Source organism: Halichoerus grypus, chromosome X (assembly GCF_964656455.1).
Source record: "Halichoerus grypus chromosome X, mHalGry1.hap1.1, whole genome shotgun sequence".
In the NCBI taxonomy this organism is placed as follows: domain Eukaryota; kingdom Metazoa; phylum Chordata; class Mammalia; order Carnivora; family Phocidae; genus Halichoerus; species Halichoerus grypus.
In genome coordinates, this window is record NC_135727.1 from 113,518,098 (window position 1) to 113,539,903 (window position 21,806).

Genomic DNA, 21,806 nt, shown 5'->3' on the forward strand with positions numbered 1-21,806 from the left:
GGTACAGACTTATATTTTTTCTTTGCCTGGCTCTTTTCATAATATCTGAACATTTGTTTGAGGATGAGATATTGAATGTGTATAGTATGTTGGAAAACAGGAGAATTCAGGTGAGGCTCTGTGCAGTCTTTGTCTCTCTTGAGAATTCCTTCATCTTCTTAAGTCAGGGTTAGTTCTCTCCATTTAGGGTCATGTCCTGTTGCTATGGAGGTATACAGTTAGTTTTCACTTCATTTCCCCAATTGTGTAAATCCGGGAACCTTTACTTCTTTAGGAAGAGTTTCTAATTCTATTTTACACTTTATTCATTTGATCACTCATCTCCAGTCAGAAAAGAAAGAAGATAACATCTACTAAGTTTGCTTCTCTTCCAGATCAGGCATAGTTGTGAGTTTCTGTGACTCTGCCAATTCATTTATCTAGCTCAGGAACAGGCCTCTATCAAGAAACTTCAGTACTGCTCTGAAACATTCTGCATTTTTGCCTTGGCTATCAGTTATTTTTATTTTTATTTTTTCAAGATTGTATTTATTTATTTGAAAGAGAAAGAGGGGGAGCAGCAGAGGGAGAAGAACAAGCAGACTCCACGCTGAGTGCAGAGCCCAACCCTGGGCTTGATCCCAGGACCCTGAGATCATGACCTGAGCTGAAACCAAGAGTTGGAGGGTTAACAAGCTGAGCTACCCAGACGCCCCTTGGCTATCACTTTTTGAAGCTCATTGCTTTAAGCCCTGTTCCTTTCTTTGTTTCACTGGAACTAATAACTATTTTTTAGTCTGTTTACTATTATTTTAATTAGTCACTATTAATATTTAAATTATTTTATTATTTTAATTAATATTAATAAATGTTCAAGCAGGAGTCTGTGATTTATTTTCACTCCACTCTGCTAATCCAGTTGACCCTCTCCAAAGTGAATTTACATTATTGAGTATTATATATGACAGATTCACTCTTCTGTTTACTAGTTGTGTCATGTTGGCCATCTTACTTAAACTCTATGGTTTAAGTTTCTTCACATTTGGATGATAAAAAACACTCATCTCATAGACCTGTAGGCAGGATTCATTGATATAATGTATGTAAACACTTAACTTCAGTTAGGATACTACTGAAGTAGTATAGGTAAGAGATGATGTTGGTTTTGACAAGAGTAATAGAAGTGGAGAAGGGCAGAAGTGGGCAGAGCTGAGGTATTTTTGGAGATTGATGCAGACTTGGTTCAGGTTGTGAAGGGTTTAAATCTTGACTCCACCTTTTATGACTAGATGCAACTGTATTCAGAGCTCTAAGTCTCAAATTATTCATCTAAAATATGGAAGATAGGGGCGCCTGGGTGGCTCAGTTGGTTAAGCCTCTGCCTTCAGCTCAGGTCGTGATCTCAGGGTCCTGGGATTGAGCCCCTGCATAGGGCTTCCTGCTCAGCGGGGAGTCTGCTTCTCCCTCTCGCTCTGGTCTTACCCCGCCCCCCCCCCGCCGCTTGTGTTCTCTCTCTCTCTCTCAAATAAATAAATAAAATCTTTTAAAAATAAAATATGGAAGATAAAATTGTTATGAAAAATAAGCAAAAGAACACATGGAAATCTTCTAGCACAGTGCCTGACAGAGCATAAATACTCAGTAAATGTTAGCTACTATTAGCATTAATTGCATGTGCATTAGTTCTGTACTTGGTATTAGTATTGATATTTAATTCAGAGTTGAAAAAAGGAAGGAGATTCTAATTGACTCAGCCCTTAAGCATTTCAGTGAATAGGGGTGTCATTTACTGAAATTTGGAAAACTGATAAGAAAACATATTGATGGAGGGGGGGTTGCAAATCATGAGTTCCTTCTATGTTTTCCATATATGGTTATTTAAAGTCTCTTGACAACTTGGTCATATTTTCTCCACAAACTCATTTGTCATTTTCTCATATAAAGTTTATTGTCCAGAAGTGAACACAGTATTAATACAGAGCAGAGTAGGACTATACCTCCTTTATTTTTTAACACATTGTGTTTATTGGTACAATTTAAAGCATCATTATTCCCTGTGGAAGCTATTTATCACTGGCATTATATTGTTACATTGTCACTAGAAGGTCCTGCAGCCCTGATGAGGAATTCAGGCTGAAGGAGATTTCAAGGGTCCTGACCCTTTTGATGCCTCATGATAAGCAGAAGAAAATCCACTTTTCAGGTCAAAGAGCATTATGGCACACATTTATTTATTTATTTATTAATTATTTATGATTTTATTTATTTATTTGACAGAGAGAGACACAGCAAGAGAGGGAATACAAGCAGTGGGAGTGGGAGAGGGAGAAGCAGGCTTCCCGCTGAGCAGGGAGCCCGATGCGGGGCTCGATCCCAGGACCTGGGATCATGACCTGAGCCGAAGGCAGACGCTTAACGACTAAGCCACCCAGGCGCCCCAGGCACACATTTAGATCAGGCATTCAGTCAGGTTCATATGCCTTCTAGGACTTGAATGCTAGCACATCCCTTATGTTAAGTAGCTACAAAATAATGAAATTTTATTTGAATGAAGAGTAAAATATTCTTGGGGACTTTACACATGGGCTGGTTATAATGTGCCATGCATAAACAACATACATGGCACAATTGGCCAAGAATAAACTTTATTGAAGTACCACTTATTAACAGATTTGTTTATTCATTCGCAAGTTATCTTCAAAACTTACCATGTGGTAGGCACTGGGGAAAGAAACATCGGTGAACTGAAGATTTGCTGCTCAACTTGTACGTCCTCTCTGGACAAAATAATCTTGAAGACAGTGATCAGTGAAGTCAGTCAGTTTGAATACTTACCTTTAACAGTCCCTCATCATATTCTTTTAATGTAGAATCAGAGAAGATTAGTTAAAATGACATTGTCCACACAATGGAATTAGAATGATGTAGTCCCTGAAACGGTTGACTCACAGTAGTGTTGGGGGCGGGGGGTGGAGATGTGTGCATTTGGGTACAATCAACATATCAGGATTATATTCAAATATATTACAAACTACAGATAGCACATCTTTTATTTATGATATTCCTTTTAAGTCATTCCTGCTTTCCTCTTGGTGAATCCCTTAAAGAACTAGTTAGAGGTAAAATGTCTCTGATCTTGTGCTATACCGATGGTCTTTGCCATTCCAGCGTCCACCCTCGTCTGCATCAGATTGCCACTTCCTTTTATCAGGTTTTTGTACTAACTGCAAAGCTTCTCAGTATCCAAATCCAATTTTTGTCAAAGCTTGGTCTTTAATACACAATCTTCAACTGATTTTCTATAGCTCTGGCTACTGCTGTTGTGAGTTTCCTAATCCACGGATCCCACTGCTGGATCTTCTATTGTGTTCTAGACAGAACATCTATTGTTTGTTACCCCAGGAAGGGCTCTTCCCTCTCTGTATTCCTGTCTGATGCTTGTTCTCTGGGTTTCAATGGTTTGCATGTTCTTATCTGGACTGTAGTAGGTGGGAAGGGTTATGGCCTGCCCTCAATTTGACAAAAATAAAACAGTCTGCAACTTGAATAATCTATTTTTTTAAAATTTCCCCCTCCTATTTATTGCTCACTCTTTGTACCAAATCTCCTCATCCAGACCACCTCCTGAGACTAGCCAAAGGCCTTTTTTCTTGTCCTACTTTCTCACTGACATATATCGAGCTATATTAACTTGTCACTGAATATTGTGATATTTTTGTAAAATTTTTTTCACATTCCATTTTGATCAGCCGCACACTGTTCCTGGAACCTTTTTTACTATTCTTTTCATCTAATACAGAATTTATTTTATTTTCACCCCTGTAAGTCTGTTTTTTAATCCCTGTTTATGGTGGCTGGCAGCTTTGCACCAATATTCCTTATATAACCCTAAGTGAAGAGGCTCAGGGAAAATGGCAGGTCCTTTCAACATTGTGGCTTTCTCAGTGTCTTATATACTTGGAAAACATTTTTGCTTTCATGAGAGGTGCAGCAAACACAGGTAATCCAGATTTAAATCTTTATTATATTTGTCAGTGTTTAGATTTTTCTAAAGGAATCTCTTAATTTATAAATTATATCAGATCAAAATGCTGTGTCTTGTATTGACTTAAAATAAGTGATTCTTGTGTGTCAAAAACAAGTTAGATAATAAAGACTAGTTAGAAGTAATGCTCAAGTATATCATTTGGACCAAAACATATTTGATTAAGAAAATGGTTTTCAATTTTCATAGTTTAATAGCAGAAAATTATTTAAACAAATCTCATATGCAGAACTTTCTTAATCTACTTCCCTGAATCAGATCTTGAAGCTCTCAAGACTTTGTCTCCACAGTTCTGCTAGAATTATATTTTAAACTGCCAGTCTAAATAAACTGAATCCTATTTAAACCCTTTGATGAGTTTGCTTCATGTTCAGGACAAGTGATAAAACCTCTTAATATGGACCACAAAGACTTTCATGATATGGCCTAGGCCTGTTTCTCCAATATCACAGCTCCCCACTCAAACTCTAAACTCCAGACATATTATTTTATATCCTTTCCTCTGCTTACTCTGTCTTCTGTCAAGCATCTTTTTTGATCAAAAAAACTGGATATTGGCTTGCCATATATTTTTTTCAGTAATGAAATTGGTATGTGTTGGTAAATAATCTCAAACACTGAGGTCCTGGAGAAAATCTCTGGTCTCAGTGGTCCTATGATTTTTCTCTCCATGACCAACACATGCTCAACCTAAAAAAAAAAGTCTAGTGTTATATTCCAAAGAGTAGGTGCTATCATTATTCTTGGAAAGCCTGGTCTACAGATTAAAGTCTAGCATGGAGTCCATTTTCTGCGTGTCAAGCTCAGTGACTGCTTGAAAATTTGTCATATTATGCTATGTGTGTTTTCAATGCTTTGAAAATGTGAATTCTAACAAAATTAATATGTTTAAGTAGAACCATTATGTGCCTAATGGCTATATAACCCTATCTGCAGCTTAAAAATACAGCTAGTCAGTAGGATTACCTGAGTATCTATACCTAAGTAGTCCATTACACTTAGGTGAAAGGATTTTCCTCCATCTTGACCTGGTTTTGCCAAATACTGCCAGAGTCCAAACATTAATCCTCACCAGTGAGATATCCAGATATTACTAATGTATTTCAGTTTTGCTCAGGTAGTATTCCATCTTTGACACTGTATTGTCTTTTAAGTTGGAATATCCTTTTCTTACCATTCACCCTGTCCCCCAACAAGAAATGTAACATTTTATTTTTTGTGAATCTCTGTGGATTTCCATTGCTAATTCTGCACTCATTCAATGAAATTCAAGCAAAACGTGTGTGATATAGGAACAGAAGAGAGATCAGAGAGAGAGAACTTCATGTCTAAGTTGTCTTTTTTTCCAGCCATAGTAATAAAAATAGATAGCATTCATCCACGAACACATCAGTTAGGATCAGAAAGAAAGACTTCTTTTACACTTGATGCTAGAGAATATTTTTAAGCAGAACTGGTCTATTTACCAGATTACCCAGTATTTGCCAGATTTTTTAACTGGAAAAGACTCAATGACTTCAATTTCTTGTGATAAGACATATAACTTAGCTTTGCTTTTTTAGTTAATGTCAGATGAGTGGAAGTAAGTCTTCCCTAATAATTGAAATCTTAAGAGCCAGTGTAGTATAGCGTTTGAGAGCGCAGACAGTGCTTGAATTCCCAGCTCTACAGTTTCCTAGGCAAATCACTTAACCTCTCAATGCCTCAGTTTCTTTAACTATAACATGGAGATAATGGTATATACTTCATAAGATTGTGATAAGTTTTTGGTTTTTTTTTCTAGATTTATTGAGCTCTTATTGCCATACAACATGTAAGTTTAAAGTATACACTGTGATTATTTAATATACTTATATATTGCAAAATGATTACCACAAATAGGTTAATTAAAACCTCCATCCCCTCACATAATTAACTTTTTTTTGTTGTGAGAATTACATTAAGATCCACTTTTTTTTTTTTTTAAGATTTTATTTATTTGTTTGACAGAGAGAGACACAGCGAGAGAAGGAACACAAGCAGGGGGAGTCTGGGAGAGGGAAAAGCAGGCTTCCCGTGGAGCGGGATGTGGGGCTTGATCCCAGGACCCTGGGATCATGACCTGAGCTGAAAGCAGACGCTTAACGACTGAGCCACCCAGGCGCCCCAAGATCTACTTTTTTTTTTTAAAGATTTTATTTATTTGAGAGAGAGAGAATGAGAGAGAGCGAGCACATGAGAGGGGGGAGGGTCAGAGGGAGAAGCAGGCTCCCTGCCGAGCAGGGAGCCCGATGCGGGACTCGATCCAGGGACTCCAGGATCATGACCTGAGCCGAAGGCAGTCGCTTAACCAACTGAGCCACCCAGGCGCCCCAAGATCTACTTTTTTAATAACTTTAAAGTGTATAATACATTATTGTTACTTAAAGTCACCATGCTGGCCACTAGATCCCCATAACTTACTTGTCTTATAGCTAGGAGTTTGTATCTTTTGACCAACATTTCCCCATTTCACCTAACCCCCAACCCCTGGCAACCACCATTCTACTCTCTGTTTCTATGAGTTTGGATTTTTTAGATTCTACATATAGGCATGTGTCGTTTTCTGTGTGACTTCGTTCATTTAGCATAATGTCCTCAAGGTCCATCCATGTTGTAACAAAAGGCAGGATTTCCTTCTTTTTTATGCCTGAATAGTATTCAACGTTGTGTGTGTGTGTGTGTGTGTGTGTGTGTGTGTGTATGTGTGTTTCACATTTTCTTTATCCATTTATCTGTTGAGGAACACTTAGGTTGTTTCCATGTCTTGCCTATTGTGAATAATGGTGCGATAAATGTGGGAGTGGAGATGTCTCTTCAAGATCTTGTTTTTCATCTCTTTCAGATACATATCTAGAGGTGGAATTACTGAATTATATGGTACTATTTTTAATAATCTGACAAACCACCATACTGTTTTCCATAGTGGATGTACCAGTTTACATTCTGATCAACAGTGCGCATGGTTTCCTTTGTTCCAAACCTCACCAACGCTTGTAATCCCTTGTCTTTATTGATGATAGTCATTTTAACACGTGTGGGGGAGAAATGTCTGCTGAAGACCTTTTCCCATTCTTGAATCAGATTTTTTTTGCTACAAGTTATATGAGTTTATTGTATATTTTATATATTAACTCCTTATCAGATATATTGCACATATTTTCTCCCATTCCATAGGTTGCCTTTTTATTTTGCTGTTTCTTTTGCTGTGCAGAATCTTTTTAGTTTTATGTAATTCCACTTTATTTTTGCTTTTGTTGCTTACACTTTGAGTGTCCAAAAAGTTGTTCCCAAGACAATTGTCAAGAAACTTTTCTCCCTATCTTTTCTCCTAGTATTTTACAGTTTTGGGTCTCACATTTAAGTCTTTAATCCATTTCAAGTTAATTTTTGTGACTTAAGATAGGGGTGCAATTTCATTCTTTTGCATGTGGTTATCAAGTTTTGCCAGCACAACTTATTAAAGAAACTTTGCTTTCCTCATTGAGTCTTCTTGGCTGCCTTGTCAAATATTAGTTGATCACTATGTGTGGGTTTATTTCTGGGCTCTCGATTCTGTTCCATTGGTCAGTGTGTCCATTTTTATGCCAGTATCATATGGTTTTGATTACTGTAGCTTTGTAATAGAGTTTGAAATCAGGAATTTTGATGCCTCCAGCTTTGTTTCTCTTTCTCAGGATCGCTTTGGCAATTTGGGCTCTTTTGTAGTTCTTTGCAAATTTTAGGATTGTTTCTATTTCTATGAAAATGTAATTGGAATTTTGATAAGGATTGCATTAAATCTTTTGGAGTAGTAAGGGCATTTTAACAGTATTCTTCAGATTCATGATCACAGGATATCTTTACATTTATTTGTGTCTTCAATTTCTTTTATCAATGTCTTGCAGTTTTCATTGTACAGATTTTTCACCTTCTTGGTTAACTTTATTCCTGAGTCTTTTTTTGATGGTATTTTGATGAGTTTTAAACTCGTTAAAATACATCAAGTGCCTAGAAGAATTGCTGATAGGGGCACCTGTGTGGCTCAGTTGGTTAAGTGGCTGACCCTTGATTTCGGCTCAGGTCATGAACTTGGGGTCCTGGGATTGAGCCCCAGGTCGAGCTTCACACTCATTGGGGAGTCTGCTTGGGGATTCTCTCTCTCCTTCTGCCCCTCCCCCCCACTCACGTGCTCTTGTGCTTTCTCTCTCTCTCTCTCTCTCTGTAATAAATAAATCTTTAAAAAAAAAGAGTTGCTGATAGCTATCACCAGGTGAATACTTGATATTATTAATGCCTTTCTTTGATGTACTCCATATTTTAGCTCCCCCATCCAAACAGTATAAGAATTTAAAGTAGCCCTTTGTAGACTGGGACTTAAAAAAAAAGACTGTTTTGTTTTGTCTTTTTTATTTCTAGTAGTTGATTGTAATTAAGCTCACAACTGAAATTTAACCTTTGGAAAATTAATGTAGTGTAATGCAGTCTGCATAGAGCCTAGATTTGTGCTGCTCAATAGAGTAACTGCTAGCCAAATTTGACTAAATTAAAATTAAAATTAAAATTTTAGTTCCTTAGTTGCAGTAGTCACACTAACAACATTTTAAGGGTTTGGTAGCCAGAAGTAGTGACTACTGCATTGGGCTGCACATATATAGAACATTTCCATCATTTCAGAAAGCTTTTCTGACATTGCTCATGATCAGATTCTGATGCCTCCTAAACAATAAGCAGTGTCATTCATTTCTATCCAGGTTGTCACATAAATCTACCAGGGTCAAAGTGAATTTTTGGCCCTTTCCGCTTTCCTCCCCTGCAGCTCTTCCTCCTTACACAGTGTATTAATCCTCTAAGAATTAAATTATAAAGAGGTAGGTTTGGGGTGCCTGGGTAGGCATGGAGCCTACTTTAGATTCTCTCTTTCCCTCTCCCCACCCCATTTGTGCACATGCTGTCAAAAAAAAAAAAATAGCTTTGTTGATGTAAGCAAAATGCCTCCTTTTTGAATTGGACACTCTTAACCCCTCCCAAGAAAGAAAAGAGTGCTGAGACTTTTCATCATATTGTCTAGATATTCACGTTGTTAGATTTTGCATTTTCTAATCAATAGAAAATTAGGATATAAACATGTGAATTTAATGTTTGCTTTGGAAGTTGGTGGCAATTTTCGTTCTAGTTCAGGTTAAAATCATTATGTAATTATCCTGTTTATTGTCCTAAGTCCTCTCCTTTTCCCACCTACCCCACCACATAGATCTCTGAAATTTTACAGTTAAGTCTATATATATTTTTAAAGGTGTTACGAATCTTATCTTAATCTTTCTCCCTTTTGAGAAATCATCCTGAAACTACAGTAAGAGAAAATAGAAGGTTAGCCTAGTTTTGAGTTTCCTTAAAAGCAGACTCTGAGACAAGGATTTAGATACAAGTAGTTTATTTGGGAGGTGATCCTGGGAAGGACTGAGGGAATGGGAAAGTGAGACAGGGAAGGGAATAAAGCCCATATAAGGGAATGCCAATTGTATTCTTTGGGCACCTGGGGCACAGTCCTACGGGGGACCTTCAAGAGGCTCAAGAGTTGTTTCTCAGAGGGGTAAGAAATCTAGGGTACTTTAGTATAAACTCCTGCCCTTTAATGGTTGAGAGTACTTCTTGGGGTGGTACATGCTTGCCTCTTTTTGTATAATTGCAAGTTAGATTCCAGCTCTAGCAGTTACACACAAAAGCATCTTACATTTCTTTTTCTCAGAGTAGAAATATGTATAATCTTTGGGAGAACTTGATTGCACTTTGGACCTACCTTACCAGTAGACTGAGGAGGTTTCTGAGGCAGGCAAAGCCCTGGACAGAGAAATGTGGAAACTTGGACATGAAAACTGTCTCTAGTGTAGGCTAGAGGTTATGAGTAGGGTACCAACACCATTTGCTACAGCTGATCTACTACACATAGGCTTTTTTTTTTTAAAGATTTTATTTATCTATTTGACAGAGAGCAAGCGAGCACAAGCAGGGGGAGTAGTAGGCAGAGGGAGAGGGAGAAACAGGCTCCCCGTTGAGCAGGGAGCCTGATGTGGGGCTCGATCCCAGGACCCTGAGATCATGACCTGAGCAGAAGACAGATGATTAACCGACTGAGCCACCCAAGCATCCCTACTACACATAGTTTGAGTATCAACCTAAATACATAGATCAATGGCAATATAGGAATATGTATCAAAATCCTTTAAGCAAGTTATATACTTTTAACCTTACAATTATGTTTCTGGAAATTTATTTTAAGGAAATAGAGATAAGCAAAATGCTAAATGTAATATTATTTATAATGGTAGACAATAAAGAACAACTGAATTCCAAAAAACAGGGTATTAGTTAAATAAGTTCCATATAGTCTTATATTATGCCATCAATAGAAAACATGATTATGAATAATTAAATATATATGTTATATATATGTAATATATGTAGAATATTCATAATGTATCAGTAAGTATAAAACAGGTTATAAAAGATTATATCTAGGAGTGCCTCAGGTCATGATCCCGGAGTCCCAGGATTGAGTCCTGCGTCAGGTTCCTCTGCTCAACGGGGAGTCTGCTTCTTCCTTTAACCCTCCCCCTTCTTGTGCTTTCTCTCTCTTTCTCTCTAATAAATAAATAAAATTTAAAAAAAAGATTATATGTAGTAAAACCCCAATTACATACATATTCATGCATGCATAGGCAAGAAAAAATGGCTGATATATTACACAAAATAATTAACAGTAGTTAGCCCTTGATTATAGGATTAGAGGTAATTTAAATTTCCTTATTGATGCTTTTCTAAATTTTCTGCAATAAACCATATTTTTATAACCAGAAAAATCATTAAGTATAATTTTAAAGTAAAATTAATTTTTTTTATATTGATACTTTCAAACCTGAAATTCTGTTGCTTCTTTATGTATAATTACAAGTTAGATTCCAGTTCTAACAGTTACACACAAAAGCATCCTACATTTCTTTTTCTCAGAGTAGAAATATGTATAATCTTTGGGAGAACTTGATTGCAAACACATATGTGCTTTGAATGCAATAAGGCAGATTGTAGCTAAAGTTATTTTCTCTGCCTAACTGGAATGATGCTGTGATTTAGCCTGTAGGATTCCCCTGAAAATGGATTTCTGAAGGCAGATAAACTGTGTCCCTGGATAAAATAGGCTTCTGACATATATCGAAATGAGCTGGTTATTGACCTGTTTGTATGCAGCATATGCTGTTTCTTATGGTAACATCATCATCTCAGCACTGCAAATACTGTAGACAGTGATAAATTATTAAGAATGATTCTGGAAAAGGCTAGCGCAGTGAGGTTTGTGGAATCTGGCACAGAGCATATGGAAAGCCATAGCCTACCTCTCTCACATCATAGTCCTGTAATACACATATGAGAAGAGTGAATCAATCCAAATCCATTGTTTTCCACATACCCTTCCCACTGCTGATAGTAAGAATAACTCAAAAAAGGATGGATCACTCATTCATTATTTTCATAATTGCATGATAATTAAAAAAGAAATGAATTTAAAAATACTTTCCTTTGTTTTAGGTGCCAAATAAATAATCAGGTTTGCCACATCAATTGGACAAAATCATTCATATAATTGTGTTTGACTCCTTATCTTTGTATAAAGTGTCAGGAAAGAAAATCCATTTTTTTATAGTTCTACCAACAGCAAACAGAATTAAGCTTCAGTGACCTGGTAATTCAACTTCTCAGAATCTGGTCTAAGGAAATGGTCAGAAATTTCAGCAAAAGAATTCTGAACAAAGATGTTATTCACAAAAGTGTTTGGAACAGTGAAAATTTAGCAATCTAAATAACCAACAATAGAAGAATGATTTAAATGACATCATTCATACTATATTATTCATGTTTTAAAATGATGCTATTAAAGGCTACTTAATGACATGGAAAAACACTGCAATATTAAATTAAAAATATATGCAAAATTCACATCTATTTCACCCCTATTATGTAAAAATATTTATGTGTTTATGGGTATAAAAATAAAAGGAAATAAAATACCAGCTACAGTCATCAATGAATCATGGGTTTATTAGTGATTTTTATTTTCTTTTTTGTTTTAAGCTTGCATTACTCATATTATCTACACTGAACATGTTTTCAGAAAATGATAAACTAAAGAAATAGATAATATACAAAAATTCTACCTGAATTCCTCTTTAACCATGTCTCAGTGCATCCAGAATTGGCCATTTGAGTCATCAAATAAGAAGCAGATGCCCAAATGTGAAAGTAATTGGATTTCACACAGCATTTTCCATGGGGCAATTGAATCATGACTCTTAAAAACATGCCTTCGGAAAATTTGTTCCAAAGAGTTCTTAAATCTGTGTATTAGTACAGGCTAGTCTTTTATCAACTTTGTATTCATTGTCCACCACGTACTCTACATTGTGCTATCTCCTGTAAGAAAAAAAAAAAAAAAATAGAGACCTATAAAGTGGTCTCTACTTGAAAGTTCAGATCTAAAGGAGAAGAAAAAAGAAAATGAGTAAAACATTTGGCACATAATACAAAAATTATGGTAGCTCTGTGCTAAAAAAAATATTGGATTCTATTAATATTGAGGCTCAGGAAGGAGTTGTATAATCCTCCAAGTTAACTGAAGTATGTATTATGCATTCCCAAAGGTATATAATTTAAATCATTTCCCCCTGCTATTTCTTCTTTTAGGAGATCTTCCAGTTTCTAACAGATAGATGTAGATACAGGTTAGAGATCTTTCAGGCAAAGTACATGTTAACCAAGTGTCAGCTAGATTTAGCAAGAATGGATAAAGTATCATGCTAAAGTCAGTACCTTCCCAAAGCATTAAACCAGGCATCAAGAGACTTCAGTTTGTTGACCCAGTTCTGAAGGGGAGTGGGCTGTCTGGGCCTACCATGTAACTTCTCTAGAACTGTTTATCACCTATGGGGGTCAAATGATTGACAAGGACCTTCCAACTTTAACACTTATAGTTTCATGAAATTACAAAAGGACTGGAATGCCCACTATAGAAAGCAACATGAGAAGTGGCATCTTCAGATGAGTTTCTTCTGTGTTTACCATCTCTTCTTTCCCCTGGCGGTCAGTGCCTAACTTCTGTGGAGAGTGGTCTCCAGTGCATTTCCAACTTTATCCCTTGTTCAATCCTATCTACTTAAATTATTAGCCCCCTCCCAAATGCTCTCTGAAAACCTTCTGATAGCCAAATTCTATGACACTGCTTCTTTTTAAAAATTTTTTATTTAAATTTCAATGAGTTAGCATATGGTATAATTTTAGTTTCAGGTGCACCCCGATCTTTACAGCAGCATTATCTACAGTAGACCCTGCTTCTTGATAATAGAGTAACACTGAATCACTAGTGACTATTCCTTCTTCCTTAAATTGGAAAGAACAAGGATTTGGAGTCACAGAAATAATTTAGAAGTCTAATTTGGGGGCACCTGGGTGGCTCACTTGGTTGTGTCTGACTATTGGTTTCGGCTTAGGTCATGATCTCATGGTCATGGGATCAAGCCCTGCATTGGGTTCCATGCTCATGCACTCTCTCTCTCTCTCTAAAATAAATAAATAAAATCTTTAAAAAAATTTTTTAAAAAGAAGCCTAATTTTGTCATTTCCTTTTTGTGTGTTCTTGAACAAGTTACATTTCCTCTTTGACCTTTTTTCCACATGCAAGAAAACAGAAATAACATACCACATGAATCAAATTCGTTTCATTAGAATTGAATGCTAACACATATGTAAAGTGTCTGGCACTTGGTGGATGCTCAAAAAATAATTTCCTCATTCTTGTTTTCTGGGCTGCACATTTTTTCTTACACCTCTCCTTGTTTCATCACTTGCCTTCTGGTTGAATAATTTACATCCTCTCTTAGCCTAAGTATGGATGGAGGTTCCATGGGTACTTTTGGTGGTCTTCTACTTGAAAATGGCTCTCTCAGAGTTTGTATCCACTTTTAGTCTCCTGTCTACACATAGCCAGTATTCCACCAAGTCCGTATTCCCAAATACCTAGCGGGAGCTCCTTTAGATGTTCATTCTCACTCTAAACTCAGTATATCCCAAGCTAAATATTCCATCAGTCTCCTTGTTACATTCCCCATACTATATCAATTCCTTCTCTGTCTTTACTGTTGTTCTTTGTGTTACCATTATTGAACTTTCGATATTATTTGATCCCTCCATTGGCCTCCAGTCCTTATCCAATAAACAACCTCATACTTTTTGATGTTTTCGTGAGATGGTATGTATTATAGGAATGATCATATATAATTCATTTGTCTTCAAGCTCTGGGTCCAACACTTATTAGTTATATAATCCGTGGGAAAAATACATAGCCTCTTTGAACATCCCTTTCTTTATCTGTGAAAATTGAATAATAATACCCATTTAGTGGGCTTTGTGTTGGATGATGTGAATGTTGTCTTTGAACTAACAAATGATTATAAATGAATAGATAGGTAAGGAGGAAAATAATTTGCCCTGCTTCTTCCTGCCCCTATTATAGTTCAGCTTCTTTCAATCAATCAATTAGGATGTATCTATCTAGCCTGGTGAAACAGCCTCCTTTCCAATATCCATGCCTCTACTCTATCAGTTATCTAAAACATCATATTGGGGCACCTGGGTGCCTCGGCTGGTTAAGTGTCTGCCTTCAGCTCAGGTCGTGATACCGGGGTCCTGGGATCAAGCCCTAGATCGAGCTCCTTCCTCAGGGGGGAGTCTGCTTCCCCCTCTACCCCTACCCACCCCACTCATGATCTCTCTCTCTCTCTTGCTCTCTCTCAAAAAAATAAAATATTTTTTAAAACACTATATTAATTTCCTCAATTAAAAACAGCATTTTCAGCAGCTCCTCATTGCCCATGAAATCAAGTCCAAACTCATTCTCCTCATTGACCTTAGGGAAAAGCAATAAGGAGAGGAAAGTAATATTTACTGAGCATCTACTCTATATGAGGCATCATGCAGAGTAGGGTTGGAGCCAGAATTCAAACTCTGCTGCTTAACTCCAAAACCCATAGATACCACACTGCTTTACGATGGTGTAGAATTATATAATATTGATATTATTATTACCTATTACCAGGAGCTTTGTTTGAATCAGACTTAGAGTTTGTGAGTTTGGGAATAAAGTAGGTAGCCTTCACATATTTTTTCCTAATATGGTTATTTGGTTTCAGAGTGAAACAATCCCTTTTTGAATTTCATGGTTCAGACAATAACAGTATTTCAGCTTAACATATGAAAGTGTCAACCTGAGTAAATGGGAGGATTTCACTGTCAATCAGAACACTAATTGTACTAGACACTATTAGGGGCCTTTGCCTGTCTTTGTAAAATAAGTGATGCTTACCCAAAAAACTGTGTAATAAGTCTCTAAACTAATTACCTCGTGAAATAGTATACAAACATTATTAAATAAAAATGAAAGTTAAATTATGGGCTTGTTTGAATTGCCTTTGTAAAATCTTTGGCAGTGTTGTGCCTGGTCCTGCTGATGGCTGGTTTTGGGCAGAGGCTTCTGTGAAGTCTGCAAATTGAAACAAGCCACCAAATTGTATATGTCATTGTATTTGCTACTGAACAGCTGCAAGAACAAAATAATGTAAGTCAAGTGTGTATCCCAGCTTTTGTTCCCTAGGAAGGAGGCAAACAAAGCCACTCTATGATCAGGTATCCATCAATATGTGTTAGTGACATTTTGGGGGGAAAATTTGTCAGATGTAAGGAAGAAGCTGAGGATCACTTACCTGGAAAGTATGACCTAGTGGCAAGCAGTCTTAGAACATGTGACAGCTGAAATGGAGCATGGCTACTGTGGATGGGGTTGGGAAACTGAGAGGAAAACCTAATTTTGTACATACAGGTATTTTCAGGTTTTCAAGATTCATTATGAATTTACTTGACCACTGATGTTTCAGACTAAATAATTATAAAGCTCTATACATTATTTAAGAACTACCTTTCTCTTAAATGCCGACATAGACAGACTTACATAAACTCTCACACTCATAAGGAATATGGATAGATTAAAGTAGGGGAGTTGGAGTGCATTGAATTTCTTGAGAATTCAGTTCTTGTGAAATTATTGTTGCCTTGCAGTAGACAGACCTGGACGGATCTAGAAAGTCCTTGTGGATCAAAGCATTCTTATTACATTTCATTCTTATAAAAAAAACTGTAACAACGTGTTTCATCATTTTTTCTCTATAAATGTGAAATCATAGGTCATACAATGAGAGTGAGTCTGTAATCCAGTGTGGTAATTTTACATGTAAGGAAACCAAGGAGAGTTTTACATGTAAGGATAATTGGTTGATAGGGTCATGTCACTATTGAACAATAGAACCAAACCGAGGATACAAACTTCAGATTCACAGTTCATGGGGCTCCTATTACAGTGTTGCTTTGCCTCTTCAGACCTTGCTTTGAGTCATAGCTTCTTAGGATTACCAAACAGACCTATATCACACTTTGGAATGCTGTCAAAGTGGTATATGTTGGTATATATGTTAGTGCACATATAGTGTGCATTTCCTAGCTGAGAAACCCAGGATAAAAGATACGTCTTTTCTTTTTAGAGAGGCCTCAGGCAAAAACAGTTAATCATATTCTGCATCTTTAAGGCCTGATAGGGAATACCTTTGCTACCACTCCATCTCTCTGCTGAATTTAGCTCCTCCGTTTACTCTCTGAAGTCACTGATTTCAATCCTCTTCTCTCTAGAGAAGTTGAACCTTTGACCAAAGGTTGAAATGGATGAGTTCAGGTTCATGAGTATTACGCCTTTGTCACTGCAGCCATTGGTGTCCTTTACCACGGAGTGGTGCTCATGGAGGCACAACTTAACATGGAGGACCCTACTGCTTCAAGGGCAAGGTGGAGGCTCCATGTTCAATTTCTAATCTATATCAGATAAGATCCTCTGCAGTCTGTCTCACAACTCCAGTGTTCTTCCTCGTATATGTGTACGCACACATATACACATACTGTCTTTCTCCTTTGTTCTTTGTGTTTGTGTCTCCCTTGATGTCTGTCTCTGAATGTCTCTCTTAAGGATAGAAATGGTAATTCACTCAGTTTTTTGGTTATCCCAAGGTCTTATCACTTGATCCCTGCATGGCCACAGAATCCCAAGGAACAGAACTTCCTGAGAGAGGCAGAATTTTCTAGGATTTCCACAGCATCACTTTCCTCCCATCTCCCCTCCCCTCTCCCCTTCCCTCTTGTTGTTTGTTTGTTTCTTTTCTTCCTCCCTCCCTCCCTTGGTTTAATTGACATAGAGTTTAGCTAAGCACTTAAAAGGCTGTCTGTAGTAACATAAGGAGCAGCTAGCCTGTGCTGTTTGATATGGTGGCTACTAACTGATTGTGACTATTTAGCATATGAAACGTGGCCAGTGCCACATATTGAAATAATATTTTGGACATATTGGGTTAAAAATATTCAATTAGTAATAAAGTATATTATTAAAATAATTTTACCAATTTATTTTTACTTCTTTAATGTGGCTGCTAGAAAAGATAAAGTTATATATGCGGCTAGTATTTATTTTTATTATTTTTAAAATGCAATGTTATCAACTATAGCCACTGTGTTATCCATTAGCTCCTCAGGCCTTATTCATCTTATAGCTGAAAATTTGTACCCTTTTACCAACCTCTTCCTATTTTCCCTTGTCCTTAGCAACCGCTTTTCTATTCTGTTTCTATGAATTGTTTTTTTTTTTTAGATTCTAGATATAAGTGATACCAGGTAATACTATCTTTTTCATATTCTATTTAGATTGAGCAGTGCTGATTTAAGGTTTTGGTTTTTTTTTTATAATAGGCTCATGCATGTAAAAGGCAATTTGTGGCCATCCATACATGTTGTACCTGGAAAACTTTTCAAAATATTTACTACACTGTATTTTCCAAAATGAGTCCTAATCCTTTCTTCAACTATGTCTAATCCTCTGTTTAATTTATGCACTGAGCTTTTAAAAAAATTAAGTGACTATGTATTTTTTACCAATATTTTACAGTATTTGATTCTTGGTTTACAAGTCCCTGCTCAAATATTATCTTCTTCATGAGATGTTCATTGATCATCGATACAAAGTAATACCCCGATAACCCTTAACACCACACACACACACACACACACACACAAACACACAAGTCCGCCTTGTCTGTGTTGCCCTGCTTTATTTTTTTTCTACAGCACGTATCGCCATCTAGCATAAGATATATTTTCTTGTTCATTATATTTGTCTATACCCCCTCCTCCACACACATTGGTACTTAAGCCACCTCGATATAGGAGCTTTGTCTGTTTAGTGCATTGCAGTTTTCTTAGGGTTTGGTACATAATAGGTACTCAATGAGTCACAATTGAATGAATGAGTCATATCAGTCATTTTATATGTACCTATGTTATGATCTACAGGCAGTGTCCAATATGATATCCACCAGCCCCATATGACTATTGAGCAGTTAAAAGGTGGCTAGTCCAAATTAAGATGTGCTTTAAATATGAAATTTCCCCAGGATTTCAAAAACTTAGTATGTAAAAAAGGATTTTTTAAAAAGTTAAATAAAATATTAAACTCTTGAAAGTAATTTCACCCATTTTTTTATTTTTTAATGTGACAATTTAATTGCATTTAAAATTATATAGGTTACTCACACTTGTAGTTTGCATCATGTTTATATTGGACAGTGTGGTTATAGACTCATAAGAGACCATCTATAGGATTTTCTCCAAATTATTGGACTGTTAATCCTCTTGTTTGTAACATCTGCTGGCCTTGGTATGGTGTGTGTGTGTGTGTATATAAATTTTTTTTAGAGAAAAAGAGTGCACGAGTGGGGATTTTGGGGGAAGAGGGAGAGGGAGAGAGAGACTCTTAAGTAGGCTCCACGCTCAGCATGGAGCCCAGTGTGGGGCTTGATCTCACGACCCTGAGATGACTCCGAGCTGAAATCAAGAGTCGGATGCTTAATGAGCCACCCAGGTGCCCCCATCCATATTTTTAAACTAGTTAGTTCACCTTAAGGGGAGGTGGTAGTTGTTTTTTAGGGGAAATATGTTGTGGTATGGGTTATTTCTCCAGAGTTTGTGTTTATTTCTATTAGGCTTTCTAGGCTGACTAGGGTGTCAGTAGCCCGGTATGAATGTTTGTGTTAATTTACTATCTTGGAGGATCCTAGACTAAGTTTAGGGTTAGTAGATTGTACCTACAGGGGGCCCCGTCATAGGAATTTAATTTCTCTCTGAAGATTTATTGTCATCTTACTGGGTAGATAGGTGGAGAATTTTTATATCCCAATTACTAGGATTACAGTCTTTCCAGGGTCTCAGTCTTTTTCCCAGTTCTCAGTTTTGATGTACCACCATGAGTGTGCAAATCTGTTATCAGCCCTGCATATTTGTGCATTGAAATCAAAACCTTACTGTCATTGCACTAGTAACATATCCAGGGGTCCAGAAAAATCAGCCTGTACTCCTAGAATTCTGGTTGTGAGGAACCTCTTCAATTCTGGTTCCTGAAGGGTTCACATTTTTTGAAGTCAAGTCTATATTAAAATGTATTAGGTTTATCCAACATCACTGGGTTTTATAGGAGGAGTTTCTGTACTAGCCAAGTAAAATAATTTTTTATGAAATCATAATTTCTTTAAACTTTTTTCTGTTGGAATACATGACATTGTTTTCAGTTATTAAATAGGTAAAAAAAATGCTGCAATGAGCATTCTTACATGTGCATGTTTCCATGTCTGTCTGTCTCTTATGAAGAATTCTTATTTAGGTCTTACAATAAATTCATAGAAATAAAATTGTTGAGTCAGAAGATATAAACACAAGGCAGTGTCTCAGAGAGATATGAACAAACACATAGATCGGGGGAACGGAATAGAGAGTCCAGAAACTGATTCATACAAGCATATCCAACTGATTTTTGTTGATGAAAAAAGCAATTCAGTGGAGGAAGGATGATCTTTTCAGTAAATCATGTTGGTACAGTTGGATATATCCACAGATCAAAAAATAAACTTCAGCCTAAACCTCACACCTTATACCAAAATTAACAGATAATGAATCATAGGTCTGAATGTAAACTATGGAACTTTAAAATTTTTATAGGAAAACATAGGAGGAAATCTTTATGATGTGGGTTAGGTGGAGTTTTTAGACATGACACCAAAAGCACAATCCATAAGAGAAAAAAAAAAAATGACACATAGGTCTTTCTCAAAAGTTTTAAACTTTTGCTCTCTGAGAGAATCTATTAAGAGGATGGAAAGACAAGCTACTGACTAAGAAGTATTCACAAGTCACATATTCAACATAGGACTGGTATCCAAAATATATATATATGGATCTCTTTAAACTCAATAGTAAGATAACATTCACATTGGAAGAGAGGCAAAAAACGTGACCAGACATTTAACCAGAGGACATATACAGAGAGTAAATGAGCACATAAAAATATGTTCAACATCATTAGCCATTAGATAAATGCAAATAAAAAGTACGATATTCGTGTGCATTTATCAGAAAGACTAAAACAGAAGATAGTGACAACACCAAATGCTGGCAGAAGGTGGAAAAGCTAGATCTGACGTACATTATTGATGGAAATGTAAAATGCCACAACCTTCTGAAAACAGTGCAGTGGTTTCTTACAAAGTTAAGCTATATACATGTCATAGGACCTAGTAATCACAATTGTGAATGTTTATCCTCAGAATTAAAATCCTATATCCACATAGAAATCTGCACACAGATATTCATAGCAGCTTTATTTGTCATAGCCCTGAACTGGAAACAACCCAAATGCCCTTTGATCGGTGAATGGACAGTGAAACTTGTTCACCCATGTAATGGGAATACAACTCAGCCATGGAGAGAAACCAATTATTGATATCCACAAAAACTTGGATGGATCTCTAGGGCATTATGCTGAGTGGGAAAAAAAAAAGACCCAATCTCTTAACATTATCTCTATGATTCCATTTATGTAAAACTCTCAAGATAGCAAAATTATAGTGTTGGAAAATTGATCAGTGGTTGTCAGGATTAGAGTTGGAAATCATAAGATTATAAAGGGGTATGATGGAGTTTTTGTGGTGATGGAACATTTCTGTATCCTGATTTTGGTGGCTGTTACATGAATGTATAAATGTGAAAAAATTTCATAGTACTACACAGCAAAACCACAGGTGAATCCATGTAAAAATGAAAGAAATTGAAATAAGGTCTATAATTTAGTTAATAGCATTATAGCAATGTCGGAGCGCCTGGGTGGCACAGTCAGTTGAGTGTTGGACTCTTGGTTTCAGGTCAGATCGTGATCTCAGTGTTGTGAGGTGAGATTGAGCCCAACCTCAGGCTCCATGCTCAGCACTGAGTCTGCTTGGGAATCTCTCTCTCCATCTCTTTCTGCCCTTCCCCACCCCCTGCCACATACACACACACACACTCTCTCTCTCTCAAATTTTAAAAATAGTACTGTACCAATGTCAGTTCCCTGCTTTTGATATTTTACTATGACTGTGTAAGATGTTATCATTGGGGAAGGCAGGTCAAGCCATCATAGCAATGCTTTACTAAATTTGCCACTTTTTAGGAGTCTTAAATTATTTCAAGGTAAAAAGTTTTAAAAAGGTATATGAACATTTCTAAGCTATTGATACACATTGCCAAATTAACCTTCAAAAAGATCGTGTTGATTTTCTCCCA